The 15,366-nt window shown below is 43.7% G+C and overlaps 1 protein-coding gene across 1 annotated transcript in view; it reads right to left on the bottom strand.

Annotated features, from left to right (window-relative positions):
* The window catches only part of LOC126261604 (ankyrin repeat domain-containing protein 29-like), a 627,165-nt gene that overhangs the window by 573,282 nt on the left and 38,517 nt on the right, over positions 1 to 15,366 (bottom strand). The gene's annotated exons all lie outside the window — the stretch shown is intronic.

Genomic DNA, 15,366 nt, shown 5'->3' with positions numbered 1-15,366 from the left:
TCTTTCCCGCTCTGGTTATTCGTTTTCCGCGAGAGAGTGTGGTGGAAACGCGCAGTCTAGTCCGGAAAGTCGCAGAAATGGAGCAAAAGGGGGAGGGGGGAGGAGGAGGAGGAGGGTGAGGAGGAAATTCGGAGTGCTGGTAAGCAGGAAAGCAGCGGTGAGCGAGTTTGCTTATCGCCAGCCCATCAAGCGGCCCGCTACCCACGCGGGCTCATTACCGCCGTCTTAACGAGCTGCCCCGGTAGTCGCGGACGATCGCTCGGAGCTGCCGGTTAACCGGCGGCAGGCGATCCGGCCGGCGTAGCGCTTCCGGGCACAACACCAGCCACAGCGCTTATATAGAGCGGAGCACGCCCAACTTAGGGATGGAAAAAACCGATACAGATATTTCAGATCTGATCAATCGGTATTTTTCTGTATGTGTTTGGTCTCGGTCGTAACGGGTGTTTTTATTTTTTTTACTAATAACCGAGTAAAAAACCGAAATATTAATTAGTCTAGTGCTATTGAAAAAAAGGACGAATTTTTATTCGTGAAATTTGCATTCATTTGAAATATGGCGTCATTATTGAAAGCGGAAAAAGCGATGAGTGTTATTCGAATAACACTGCCGACAGAAACGAGCAACAAGCACATGGCGTGAGCATTGGTACAAAATTGCTGGGACAATAATGTCCCTGTTGCCGTGCGTCATGGATTAAGGTACGCGTGTACGAGCAGTGTACAAGATTAGTCCCCACCTGGTCTATACGGTAGTTTCTCGCTGCTATCGCCGGACATCTGTTGTATTGCAGAATGACACCAACTCAAGTCCTGAAATGTTTTTATGATGTGACGTAGCAATGATGCACATTGCTTCATTTGCATTAAAGGATTAAAGATTTGTCTGCCATTTCTATGAAACTGTAAAAGAAGAAGGAAGTTATGGTAAAAGTAAAAAATAAAAACTTAGGAACAACTCATTGGGAGTAAACAATAACAATAGAAAGTAGCTGATCAGCTGTCTGTGTATTGATAATATGCCTTTATGTGCTTGCAGACCTTGAAAACCGACAAATTAACACGAAAAACAAGAGTTCTTCAACCTCAATTTTCACCCTTTAGCACCGACTATTAGTAATGAGCAAATAGTGGCGTGATCCCCGACTACAACATGAGTTTTGAGCAGAGTTTCACAAAATTACAGTCAACAGGAGATAGAAGATTTTTTTAATATTCAGCCGCTTGTCACACTTAGAAAAATGCGGCGAACGGTGGACAGACTAAGTTTTATATTATTTGCTTATTTATTTAATATTTTGATTCTATTAATCTTGGAACTGAGAGAGTTAAAATTGTTCAATATGTGTTCGATTTCTACGTTTATTATTGGAAATAAAAACTGAAAATCAGTTATTTCAGAAACCGGTTATTTTGAGCAGTTCTAACAGGCAGGTTAATCTGGCTAAGTATGTATGAGGAAAAGTACCACGACAGCTGTATCTTGAGAACGTCTTTATTCTATCACGCGACTAGTTTCGGCTGACATTACCGCCATCTTCAGGCCCCACCACTGCCAAAAGAGTATTTGATTTCTTTGGCGCATTTGCTGTGGGATCCTTCTTAGTAGCACACGGGGGCTAGCTTTCATCAGTAGTCTATACTCGAAATCTGTTGTCACCAACGCAATCTCATCGTCCACGCAATAAGATGGACATTCATAAATTGGCTTGGAATGATACAGATATAATCGAAAACCAGTTGTTTCAGCGATAACCGCCATCCCTGGCCCAATTTTGTCCTGAGTCGTAGCCTTTCAAACTTGCGTTATAAACAGGTCAGTTCCTTCAACGTGCTTCAAAATATATAGTCCAAAAAGTGTAATTTGCACCCAGCAATGCAAATGTATTACGTTAGATACAGAACGATACTGACCTGCCCGGTATAGATCGCCTGCCAACACGCCGCTTCCGGGATTCGAAGAATCGTGCTGACTTCGAAGTGAATCCACCAGTCGGATTGTCAACCTCGATGTGGTTTATCGGTGGTTTTCTACATCCGACAAGGTGAATACCGGGCTGGAACCCATATCCCGTCTCAGTTACACGATCCATAAACTTTTCGAACACGTTGTCAGACTTCCCCATTAGACGCAGACAGATTGGATACAAAATGTCATCCTGGGGAAGAAACATATTTAAACTGTCGTCTTGGGAGAGAAAGAGCGGCGACAGGAAGCGTATCTAACATTGTGAAAAGCAGATTAACGCGTCACCCTGTTAAGGCACAGGATAAGCTCGGGAAAAAGGAGAGAGAACTATATTACCAATTCAAGTCAATCCGGCCTGTCTGTTAATAAGCTCACTATATCCTCAATAACTTGTGTTGAAAGGAACGCATTTTTATGTTCGACATTTGCGTGCATTTTCGGCTAGTCTCTCTTGAACATTACCCGTATGCAAGTTTACGGTTGCCATTAAAATTGCAAGGCAATAATAGCGGCATGCAACAAACGTGAAACATGCAAGAGATTAACTTTTAGGGCAAATGCACGAAGTGCAATGGGTTAACGTCATCTACATTCTGCATATGAATAAAAATCATGCACCGCGTTTGTCATTCACAAATCGCAAAGGATGTTAGTTGTTTGAGAATATCGTGTTACACACTACTTACACCAAGAAGAAATGCAAATGATAAACGGGTATTCATTGGACAAATATATTATACTAGAACTGACATGTGATTACATTTTCACGCAATTTGGGTGCACAGATCCTGAGAAATCAGTACCCAGAACAACCACATCTGGCCGTTATAACGGCCTTGATACGCCTCAGCATTGAGTCAAACACAGCTTGGATGGCGTGTACAGGCACAGCTGCCCATTCAGCTTCAACACGATACCACAGTTCATCAAGAGTAGTGACTGGCGTATTGTGACCAGCCAGTTGTTCGGCCACCATTGACCAGACGTTGTCAATTGGTGAGAGATCTGGAGAATTTGCTGGCCAGGGCAGAAATCGAACATTTTCTGTATCCAGAAAGGCCCGTACAGGACCTGCAACAAGCGGTCGTGCATTATCCTGCTGAAATGTAGGGTTTCGCAGGGATCGAAAGAAGGGTAGAGCCACGGGTCGTAACACATCTGAAATGTAGCGTCCACTGTTCAAAGTGCCGTCAATGCGAACAAGAGCTGACTGAGGCGTGTAACCAATTACACCCCATACCATCACGCCGGGTGATACGCCAGTATGGCGATGACGAATACACGCTTCCAATGTGCGTTTACCGCGATGTCGCCAAACACGGATGCGACCATCATGATGCTGTAAACAGAACCTGGATTCATCCGAAAAAATGACGTTTTGCCAGTCATGCACCCAGGTTCGTCGTTGAGTACACCATCGCAAGCGTTCCTGTCTGTGATGCAGCGTCAAGGGTAATGGCAGCCATGGTCTCCGAGCTGATAGTCCATGCTGCTGCAAACGTCGTCAAACTGTTCGTGCAGATGGTTGTTGTCTTGCAAACGTCCCCTTCTGTTGACTCAGGGATCGAGACGTGGCTGCACGATTCGTTACTGCCATGCGGATAAGATGCCTGTCATCTCGACTGCTACTGATACGAGGCCGTTGGGATCCAGCACGGCGTTCCGTATTACCCTCCTGAACCCATCGATTCCATATTCTGCTAACAGTCATTCGATCTCGACTAACGCGAGCAGCAATGTCGCGATACGATAAACGGCAATCGCGATAGGCTACAATCCGACCTTTATCAAAGAAGGAAACGTGATGGTACGCATTTCTCCTCCTTACACGAGGCAGCACAACAACGTTTCACCAGGCAACGCCGTTCAACTGCTGTTTATGTATGAGAAATCGGTTGGAAACTTTCCTTATGTCAGCACTTTGTAGGTGTCGCCACCGGCGCCAACCTTGTGTGAATGCTCTGAAAAGCTAATCATTTGCATATCACAGCATCTTCTTCCTGTCGGTTAAATTTCGCGTCTGTAGCACGTCATCTTCGTGGTGTAGCAATTTTAATGGCCAGTAGTGTAGCTCCTGTAAGGAGAAACGTCTCCTAGTACGTGTCGGAGTTCAACAACGGCAGGATTGTTGGCTATCGAGAACTCAGCTTGTCATTCCGCGATATTGCTTCTGGCGTTGGTCGGGATACCACAACAGTCATGTGAATATGGATTTTGTGCATTCAGGATACTCAACGCCATGCCCCACTAGAGTAGCGCCACAGAGGGCAGACACAATATTTGCTCGTGCAGCACTGTACAGCCATACATGCGGCTTCCCTTCTATGACGTAAGAAGCACCTCATCTTGTGCATGAGCAATGCCTGCTCTACCGTCTTCTTCTCAAGCAGCTAAATATTTCTTTATTATGGGAGCTGCAGTTTGTATTAAGTCACAATAGGACATTACGCAGAAAATCAGCAGACAGTATGCGACTTGATATTTTATTTTTGTATATAGCCTTATTTTAGCTTCATTGCCTTTGTCAGTTACACCTGCAGACAATCGCATTTCTTTATATTTTACACAATACATAATTTAGAAAGATTTTTTTACATTGGATATTGTACTCCGACGAGGCATTGTAAATGGACATATGTCAACTTTAAGTAAAGTACTTAGTTGTCCGCTGTTGTTGGATGTAATAGTTTTTCATTAACGATGAAACTTCTTCTCGTCTGTCCTACATAAAATCTTGTGCATTTATTGCAGTTAATTTTGTAAATTCCAGATTCAGAGGACACACGAAAAAACAAATGACACTTAATTCACCTTCTTTCCATACATTAAAAATGAGAAACACGAAGTTGACAATAATGAAAAAGCACTACAAATCCTGCACAACATCGGAAAAGGTCCAGTCACGAATATTTTGGAGGAATTTGAAATACACATACATACTACGATTTCAAGCGCACAGAGTTGGCAAAAAAATTTATTCAAATTTTACACAGACTACGTTTACTTGTGAAACATCTTCCAGATGACAAAAACCCAATTTCAGAAACCGTTATTCGCTGTCGTGTTCACATGTTTAAGGTCTGAAGCTGGTTTGCTAGTCCAGTTAAACGGCTGATACAGTTCACGATTTAGTCAACGCAATCGCTACTTCTCTTCAATCAGACGAAGGGCCAACAGCTTCAGTCTAATAATTCTACTTATCCTTCACTGTAAAAGTCACTCCGTCTATATTAGCCGAAAGTGTTTAAAAACAAGACGAAAACTGACAACCCAAGCACGTCTCAAAACCGGTTTATATGGGAGCGAAAATCGATTATGGAATTGGAAAACCGGCAACCAGAAGAGGATTTCCAGGACAGATTTTTAAGTGTTTACATGACCAACCAGAAGCGGAATTGGGAAATAGGTTTACGAAATCCGGTTTTGGGAGCCCCGTGTAAACGGGGTGATAGTGATAACACAACATAAAATCATTTAGTAAACAACTAGTTGTCAAACTTTAATTTCTACAACTGTAAAAATATTAAGAAAGGTATTACAAGTGCAATATCAAGTCTTCGAACTACACTATGTGATCAAAAGTATCCGGACACCTGGCTGAAAATGACTTAGAAGTTTGTGGCGCCCTCCATCGGTAATGCTGGAATTCAGTATGATGTTTGCCCACCCTTAGCCTTGGTGGCAGCTTCCACTCTCGCACGCATACGTTCAGTCAGGTGCTGGAAGGTTTCTTGGGGAATAGCAGCCCATTCTTCACGGAGTGCAGCGTTGAGGAGAGGTATCGATGTCGGTCGGTGAGGCCTGGCACGAAGTCGGCGTTCCAAAACATCCCAAAGGTGTTCTATAGGATTCAGGTCAGGGCTGTGCAGGCCATTCCATTACAGGGATGTTATTGTCGTGTAACCACTCCGCCACAAGCCGTGCATTATGAACAGGTGCTCGATCGTGTTGAAATAAGCAATCGCCATCCCCGAACCGCTCTTCAAAGTGGGAAGCAAGAAGGTGCTTAAAACATCAATGTAGGCCTATGCTGTGATAGTGCCACGCAAAACAAGGGGTGCTAGCCCTCTCCATGAAAAACACGACCACACCATAACACCGGCGCCTACGAATTTTACTGTTGGCATAACACACTCTACCAGATGACGTTAACCAGACATTCGCCATACCCACACCATGCCATCGGATCGCCACATTGTGTACCGTGATTCGTCACTCCACACAACGTTTTTCCACTGTTCAATCGTCCAATGTTTACGCTCGTTACACCAAACGAGGCGTCGTTTGGCATTTACCGGCTTGATGTGTAGCTCATGAGCAGCCGCTCGACCGTGAAATCCAAGTTTTCTCACCTCCTGCCTAACTGTCATAGTACTTGCAGTGGATGGTGATGCAGTTTGGAATTCCTGTATGATGGTCTGGATACATGTCCGCCTATTATACATTCCGACCCTCTTCAACTGTCGCCGGTCTCTGACAGTCAACAGACGAGGTCGGCCTGTACACTTTTGTGCTATACGTGTCCCTACACGCTTCCACTTCACCATCACATTGGAAACAGTGGACCTAGGAATGTTTAGGAGTATGGAAATCTCGCGTACAGACGTATGACACAAGTGACACCAAATCACCTGACCATGTTCGAAGTCCGTGAGTTCCGTGGAGCGCCCCATTCTGCTCCCTCACTATGTCTAATGACCACTGAGGTCGTTGATATGGAGTACCTGGCAGTAGGTGGCCAGGTACTTTTGATCACATAGTGTACGTTAAAACGTTACTGAAAAAATGTTACATCCAACAACTATTAACAGCTGCAATATTTTACCGAAAGTTGACGTATGTCCGTTTACAGGACTTGAGAACAATAGCCGATGATAAAACCATTATAAATTATATATTATTGTAAAATATAATTAAATGCTATTGTTTGCAGATGAACTGATAAAGGAAATAAATCCGAAATAAGTTTATATACAAACTAAAATATCATGCAGCATAATGTCTACTAATTCTCTGCATAAGCTAAATATCTGTGACAACGAAGATTATACCCTCGTATGTTATTTCTGCTCCTTTCAGTAGCAGCAACTTAAACTGTCCTCGTGGATTCCTGACTAACGACGCCTCCGGATATAGTGGCAAATTCGAAAATAAAGAGCGAAATATTTATTTCATTCTTCGTTTTATATTCAGATGGAAATCTAAATAACATCGAATACTGCAGAACATACTTGTATTACGTTCATAACAAAGTTCCCCAATGTGTTAACAACGCTGACATGCGGAAAAAGCATACACTGGGACGCGAACATGGGAATCTACTTCCTTCGCCACTGTACTCTACGACGTAGCCCTGATCCATTAAGCTCCAGCGTAGTCATATGATTTCCGTCTTTCGTCTTTGATATCATAACGTCTCTTGCATGATTATATCGTTGATGCGTCGTTAACTGACATTTAATAATAATCGTGACGACGGGTTGTGCTATATGTTCAGTGCACCATTACGAAACGGCATACTGCAAGTTATAATACAAAACAACTAAATATGGCAAAATAAATATTGCATCTGTGGCACTGAGTCACTTTCGTTTGGAGCCGATGCGTATTGTAGGTTTAACGCTTCACGCTGCTGATCCGGCCAGCGACTACACTGGACACAGAGGTGACACCTCGTCCCTTTCCGGACGTGCTGCTTCACTATGGACACATTCTTCATTGCCATTCGGGCGCGGCACGGTGCAAGCCATCGAGTACAAAACGTTATCACCTCTGGTAGCCATAGCCGATAATTTGAACATCTCTGACGATGTGGCGGGTGGTTGTGTCCTATCGTCGAGATCTTTGTGACGTGATCTTTCAACACGATAACACAGAATCACACGTTCGTCATAACACTTCCATACGAACACTTAGCGACATTTAAGCTGGAAGAAAATTAGTTCCAGTTTTGAGCACAGGGTGCAAATGTGGCGCTGTGAATGCAAGAGAGGCATATAGAAATGTTTTCATGTGAAATGTGCTCGTATTAGGAACGGGACGGGGGCGGGGGCGGGAAATGTCAAACAAGTGAGAAAGGCACGATGTTGATTTTCTTATTAACCGCCACTTACACAGTTTGTTCAATATGAGCATTGAAAATATCGACAGAAGCTGTAAAGCGTTTGCACTGGTGGCCAAAATTGAAATTATTTTTTTTCCAACGCAAATCGGTTCCGCATTAACGCATTAGCATATATACCAACTTTCGCTGCCAAACTCTAATTATAGCCCACACCGGTCCTCTGCGAGCAGCTGCACTTTACTTGTAACCACCCAGCACAACATTTTGTGGATAAGATAAAGAGGATTTGTTCAATCAGCAGAAGGGTTCATACTAATGCTCGATTAACTACCGTGGCATGTACGACGAGCTCGTCAGATTTAAAACTATAATATAGATTCGCGAAACTGGTACCAAATCCAGTTCATTCGGCATATGCGACTTATGAGATGTATTTAGAGGCAAACTGCTGGGAGAAACATGAAGTTCCTTGGTGAAAAGTTGGTAAGTAAATTTTCAGGTAACGGGTAAATTAATTTTCCTCCGTCCACCGTAAGTTTCGAATCGACTTTAAACTTCAACACTTAATACTTCCTTCCACCTTACCTATATTCAGTACAATTGTGGTGCGTTTGGGATACTCTGGCGACACCCACGCTACATCTCCAAGGAAAAACTTGTTTCCACCCCGCTGTTTGTGACGTTACACTGGCAGTTTGACAATAAATCAAGCTGAAATATTCAGGTTGTGAGACAACACGGAAAGATTTGATAGATGTTACAGTCTATGACCGCTATGCGGATAGGCAACGGATTGCACCTGCCTTCTATTAAAGGCAAAAGATTCCGGCGTCAGAGGTGCGAAACCAGTATTCATGATTGCCAATATTTGAAGTAATAGCCAATTTCTGAGTTATCTTGTGGAGATATTTCCCACCTCTGTTTGCGCTTTCTTAGTACTCGCAGACACATCTTGTATTTAAAAGGACCTCTTCGACTCAGACAGGAACGAGTAACGTAGCCAAATATGTGCTTGAAAACTAACACCATTAAGGCAAACCGTTGCTGTTTCTCCTACGGTGATGTCACCTGAAGTGCCGTCTTCTAGATAATTCACGCGCAAACATGAACGACGAATGCAACGGTACGAGCGGCCGTAAGCGGTCAACAGAAAGCAGCTGTGGAGTGAACAAGTTTACACTCCAACCGACATTTCTTCCTTGGACATTAAGTATACGTCATGAGTCGTCATCCTGATCCGGTCACAGGTGGCTGTAATTCACTTCACTGCAGTACGAAAGCAGGCCATGCAGGAAGAGCGTTATTTGACTAGCTACTTTCCTTAAATAATTAACTGAAATTACATTTTTAGATCTAACGGATCAAACGCAATTCAAGGGAATTACGGAAGACTAAGAAAAGAAATCGTAAGCTACGTTCCGATAGCTACACCGCCTCTTCTTGAACGTATTTCCTCCCTCTCACTAATTTATTCGGGGTCAGGGATTTTCTCTGCCTCGTGATGGCTGGGTGTTGTGTGCTGTCCTTAGGTTAGTTAGGTTTAAGTAGTTCTAAGTTCTAGGGGACTTATGACCACAGCAGTTGAGTCCCATAGTGCTCAGAGCCATTTGAACCACTAATTTATTTGCTTATAGACGACGTTCACTTCTTGAATTTAGAAGGAAAGAATTGCGGAACTGTCATAACTTCTACGAATAACATACGATGGTAACTTATAAAAACACTTCTCCTACAAACTTTACCACTGTGCCCGCTACACTGGTCTCACTCGTATCTAGACCTGTGTCGGTGTCGCAGTTCGGTCTTACGGCGTCAGAGAAGATTCCAGAGTTGTGTAAATTATACTGATCTGCCGTCTTCACTCCAAGTAGTCCGTGCAGTGATACGTGAGGTGTCGGATCATCATCAGGCACTGTTGGTTGAAATGGGCAGATACTGAACGTGGCTCAGATATTGAGCCCCAGGCAGACTATTAGGTGAAATTTCACAATATATACCAGTTATTTTATTCAAGACGTTGGCGTTGAGTCTTAATCTGTATCCACGCAGCCATTGTCATTTGGTTCCCGACCAGATCCCGATTAGGTTTCGTTTCTGATGAACTCACCCTCTAACTATTTTACTTTGCAACAACCTAAAAGTCAATTAAAGTCGATCACATAAAATAAAGTTATGGTATTGGATACACACAACAGTTCAATAAAACCTAAATATTCTTGGCCAATATTATAACTTCCAAATTCTAAAATCGTTATCAAACTGTCTAATGACCATTTACTTCATAAAATTAAAAGATATTTGATCTCAGCGCTGCAAAAGCATCGACGGGTGGGTGCCCACAAATAACTTTTTTTTTTATCCACTCATGCCACATTCTTAAATGAGAAGGCTCAGAGTCGTACCTTCTAGATTGCTTCCAACGTGAAGAAAGACACACTGCAGAAAATATTTCAAACTGGATAAAGGCTGTTATCACCAAATATAATATCAAATTTAAAATCACTGCCATACTAAGGAGCCATTGTTTTGAATCCTCCCCGTTTCTCATGCTTTACACATTCTTTAAATCTTATCGCGCAACACGCAATACTGGAACCTGTTGAAGAGGTCAAAGGATCAGTTATGTTTTTTTTTTCTCTCCTTCGAAATGAGTAGACTTACGTTGAGCAAACTAGCTGAAAAAAAAAACACCAAGCAACGAAACGGGTGAGTATTTTTCAATTTGAAAGGCTTGCGATGGTACCATCGGCCAGCTCCAAGGAGGGCACGGACCTGGACCTGCGGCGATAGACAAATACTGATTCGAGGCATATTTGCCTAGAATTACTGAGTCCTTAAAGTTGCGGAAATCCAGAGGACTAATGTAATACTTGTTTCCCATTTGATTACATAAATATTACGTATGCTACCGATGTCGGTGCTTCATGCGATGCTGCCTAATAGGATGTTAATGCTCCATGACAACACCTCTGCTCTTTCTGCAAATGACACACATTCACTGCTTCTTTGGAGTATCAAATTTTTTCCTCGACCCTCGTAATCTCTTGACGTGGCATCTAATGACATCCAGTGACCGCTTCCTCTTTCCACGGATGGAGAAACCATTCCAGGCATTTTCAGAATGACCCCCTGGTGATTTTCTATTTGGAACGTTTTCACAAGTCTACAATCAAGATCTCCGAGAAGTCATTAAGCGCTGGGAAAAATGTGTCGCATTGATAGTCGAATATACAGTTACTTAGCATATTACGTAAATCAATAGTCGCAGCAGGATATATTTGAGGTGGTAATTACAATTTCATGATAAAAAGAATGAAGTGATCGTGTAGCATCAATTGGCCGGGATATCCCCTTCGGGGTTCGGTCGCCGTATTGCAAGTCTTTTTAGTTGAACCCACTTCGGCGACTTGCGTGCCAATGATGATGATGGACACACAACTTCCTGCCCCCTGCAGGGAATCGAACCCGGGTCCACTTGCGCGGTAGGCGGTAACGCTACCGCTGCCCTATGTTTTTTTTTTTTAATTGTTCTCATTTTCTTAGATTTTGTTCGTTGCGAAGTTCCCATGACACCCCTTCACGTTCAGTGTCGAGCCGTTGACTCAGTTTTTTATTACGGAGAGCAGCTAACCCTCTGACCGAACACGCTGAGCTAACGTACCGGCTGCTACGGAGGCGGACAATTTTATGATTACTCTAGTAAAATGCATGGTCTGCTGCAAGTCATGATTACTGACTCTGAATAGTATACTGTTTAGCAAAAAAAACAATGTACACGGCTTGCCAAAAAAGGTGAAGCACCCCGAAGACATGGTCGGATATGAATGTCATTTCGTGTGCGTACACATTATCGGCGGGTATGTAAATGATTACAGCTTCAGTTCTCTGTGGTAGGTAGAACAGCCAGCAGAGTGGATAGTTTGTTAGTTAGTGCTTACTGTTGTTATCAGGCCTGATGTGGCATATGAGGGAACCGTGTCAGCTGTTGAATGCTCACTGTGAAGGACATGTAGATGCAGCGAAATCGTATGAGATTGTTAGCAGTTTGAAAGGAGCCTCACAGTGGTTCTCCACTTGGCTGGCTGGTCGAATCGTGCAATATTGCAGATTTGTGGGGCAGTAGGAAGTTACTGTGGTCCAGTGCTGGACTGTATGGGAACGTGAGGGCAGGCATACTCCTCGTTAAGGTTCCTGTCGACTACCTCTGACCACCGTGAGGGAGGATCTTCCAATTGTGCACTAACAACATTGTAACTCCTGGCGTCACAGTGTTGGGAGCAGTCAGGTATGACTTCACGGCAGAGCTGGTAGTGGCTGAGGGAACTCTGACAGTACAATGGTAGACTCTGCGTCCTCGTGTCTTACCTGTCATGCGACAATATCGTTGTGACATTTTTCAAGAGAACAATACTCGTCCATACGTGGCACATGCCTCTGCGAACTGTCTGCGTGACGTTGGGGTATTCCAGTGGACAGCAAAATCCCGGGATCAGTGCCCGATAGAACATTTGTAGCACCAGTTTGGACGATAACTCCGCCCCAGTGCCAATAGCCAGAATATCAAGGATCAGTTGCAACAATTGTGGAACAGGTTGCCTCAGAAAAGGATGCAACAGCTTTATGACATCTTTTCCAACCGAACCAGTGCATACGTCCAGGCTAGAGGAGGTACAGCGTCACACTGCTAAGTGGGCTCATACTGCCAAGATCGTTGTGCATTTGACTTGATTTTGGAATCACTGCAACTACATCACATGTCCTCTAAACCAGTGATCCGTGAAATGCTTCGATTTGAAATAGAGAACGCGGTATAACCCCTTTGTCTGTGTAGGTAAGCAACCGGACCCATCATTCTAGGACAAGTGCTGTCAGTCATGGGGTATATCGATCTCTGAGCGTTTGCCGAACCTGAATGAGACTTTGAACGTTTGTGAGATTCTCTATTCTACCAACTAACACGCCTAAGAAACACATCGCTCGGTCTTCGTGGAAGACGGCTTGGGAACTTTGTTGCTAAAATTTTTCATGCCACAGTTATTCGGGGCGGGTTGCGTATTTCCTGTCTGTTGGGTTTGAGCCCTGCATACACAGGTGAAAAAGTAATCGGACAGCGATAAGCACACATACAGATGGCGGTAGTATACGGGAATTCACAGTCTTTGAACACGGAATCTTAGTTGGAAGTAGACGCACGGGACATTCCATTTCGGAAATAGGAATTAAATATGCCGAGATCCACAGTGTCAAAAGTGTGTCGATAATACCAACTCTCATGGATTACGTCTCGCTATGGACAATGCAGTGGCCGATGGCCTTCACTTAACAGCCGAGAGCAGCGACTTTTGCGCAGAGTAGTCAGTGCCAACAGACAAGCAACACTGCGTGAAGTAACCGCAAAAATCAATGTGGGACTTGCGACGAACGTACCGGTTAGAACAGTGCGCCGAAATTTGACGTTAATGTGTTATGGCAACGGAAGACCGACGGAGCGCCTTTGCTATGAGCACGACATCGCCTGCACCGCCTCTCCCGGGCTCGTGGTCATATTAGTTGGACCCCAAAGGGATAGAAAACCGTCAGGTGAGTCCCAGTTTCAGTTGCTAAGAGTCTGTCTGGCGCAGAGCTCACGAACCCATGGACCGAAGTTATCAACAAGGCCACCGTGCAAGATGATGGTGGCTCCATAATGATGTGAGTTGTGTTTACTTGGAATGGACTGGGTCCCCCAGTTCAACTGAACCGATCATTGATTGGAAATGGTAATGTTCGGCAACCTGGGGAGCCCTTGCAGCGATCAAGTTGTTCCTAAACAATTATGTCATGTCACCGGGCATCAATTGTTCGAGTTTGGTTCTGGACAATTCGAGAGACAGATGTGCTCACTCAGATCGCCCGACATGAAGCTCATTGAACATTTATGGAACGTAATCGAGAGGTCAGTTTGTGCACAACATCCTGCACTGGCAACTCTTTTGCATTTATGGACGACTGTAGAGGCAGCGTGGGTCAATATTTCTGCAGGGTACTTCCATCGACTTGTTGAGTCCATAGCACGTCGAGTTGCTATACTATGCAGGGAAAAAGAGGTCCGACACGATATTAGGAAGTATCCCCTGACTTTTGTCACCTTGACATATATGTGCTGGTTACATGTAATTTATTTGGTACTCAGGATTGATATAAGTTCAATTTTACTATCTGCGTAAATAGTGTGCGTCGTTGTTTTAAGTTTAGTTATAAGTTATTTTGTAGAACCAGCTCGAGTTATCACAAGTCAGAATTAATCTACATACATTGGTATCTCGGCTGCGAGTTGCATTCTACATGATAAAAATCTCGGGTGAACAGCCTGGTATGAGTGTGCATAGGAGACAATATCAGGTGATGATGGCAACGTGGTCGATTGCCGGAATATTGTGTCCTGAGCACACTCATACTAGGCTTTTCACCCGCGATTTATTTCGTCATAAAATACGCCTGGAGAAATTAAAGAATTGCATTCAACATGATTCCATGTTTGGCTATTTGTTCCTGACCTCAGTCTCTTTTAATGGTTCAAATGGCTCTGAGCACTATGGGACTTAACATCTATGGTCATCAGTCCCCTATAACTTAGAACTACTTAAACCTAACTAACCTAAGGACATCACACAACACCCAGCCATCACGAGGCAGAGAAAATCCCTGACCCCGCCGGGAATCGAACCCGGGAACCCGGGCGTGGGAAGCGAGAACGCTACCGTACGACCACGAGATGCGGGCTCAGTCTCTTTTTACAAAACAACCTATTTGAGAGATCGAATAATGTTCATTTGATTCATGTAAACGTTATGTCACATTGCTTTTGTAATTGGTCATTGCCTGTTGTGACTTGGCGTGCTTACGATTGTTAACTAATGTGTTAACTGTTTTTAGATGCGTGATGTGTTCTTCTGGAACATTTGTTAAGTGAAAAGTTGTTACGTCTGTTGCCGGCTGTTGTGGCCGAGCGGTTCTAGGCGCTTCAGTCTGGAACCGCGCGACCACTGCCGTCGCAGATTCGAATCCTGCCTCGGACATGGATGTGTGTGATGTCCTTAGGTTAGTTATGTTTAAGTAGTTCTAAGTTCTAGGGGACTGATGACCTCAGATGTTAAGTCCGATAGTGCTCAGAGCCATTTGAACCATTTGTTACGTCTGTTCTTGTAGTACCTACATTCATTTATAGAATTAATTTTGAGGCAGAACCACCTGAGAGACGTGAATCTCTCCGCAATACCCCGATTTTAAATCTCAAACGAATATTGATCAATTATGAAATACTAAATGTTTATTGCTCATTTTCTTGGATTGT

The sequence above is a fragment of the Schistocerca nitens genome, chromosome 1, assembly GCF_023898315.1.
Source record: "Schistocerca nitens isolate TAMUIC-IGC-003100 chromosome 1, iqSchNite1.1, whole genome shotgun sequence".
Taxonomy (NCBI): Eukaryota; Metazoa; Arthropoda; class Insecta; order Orthoptera; family Acrididae; genus Schistocerca; species Schistocerca nitens.
The sequence above is the reverse complement of the archived record's forward strand: the minus strand, read 5'-3'. Positions and strand labels throughout refer to the sequence as shown.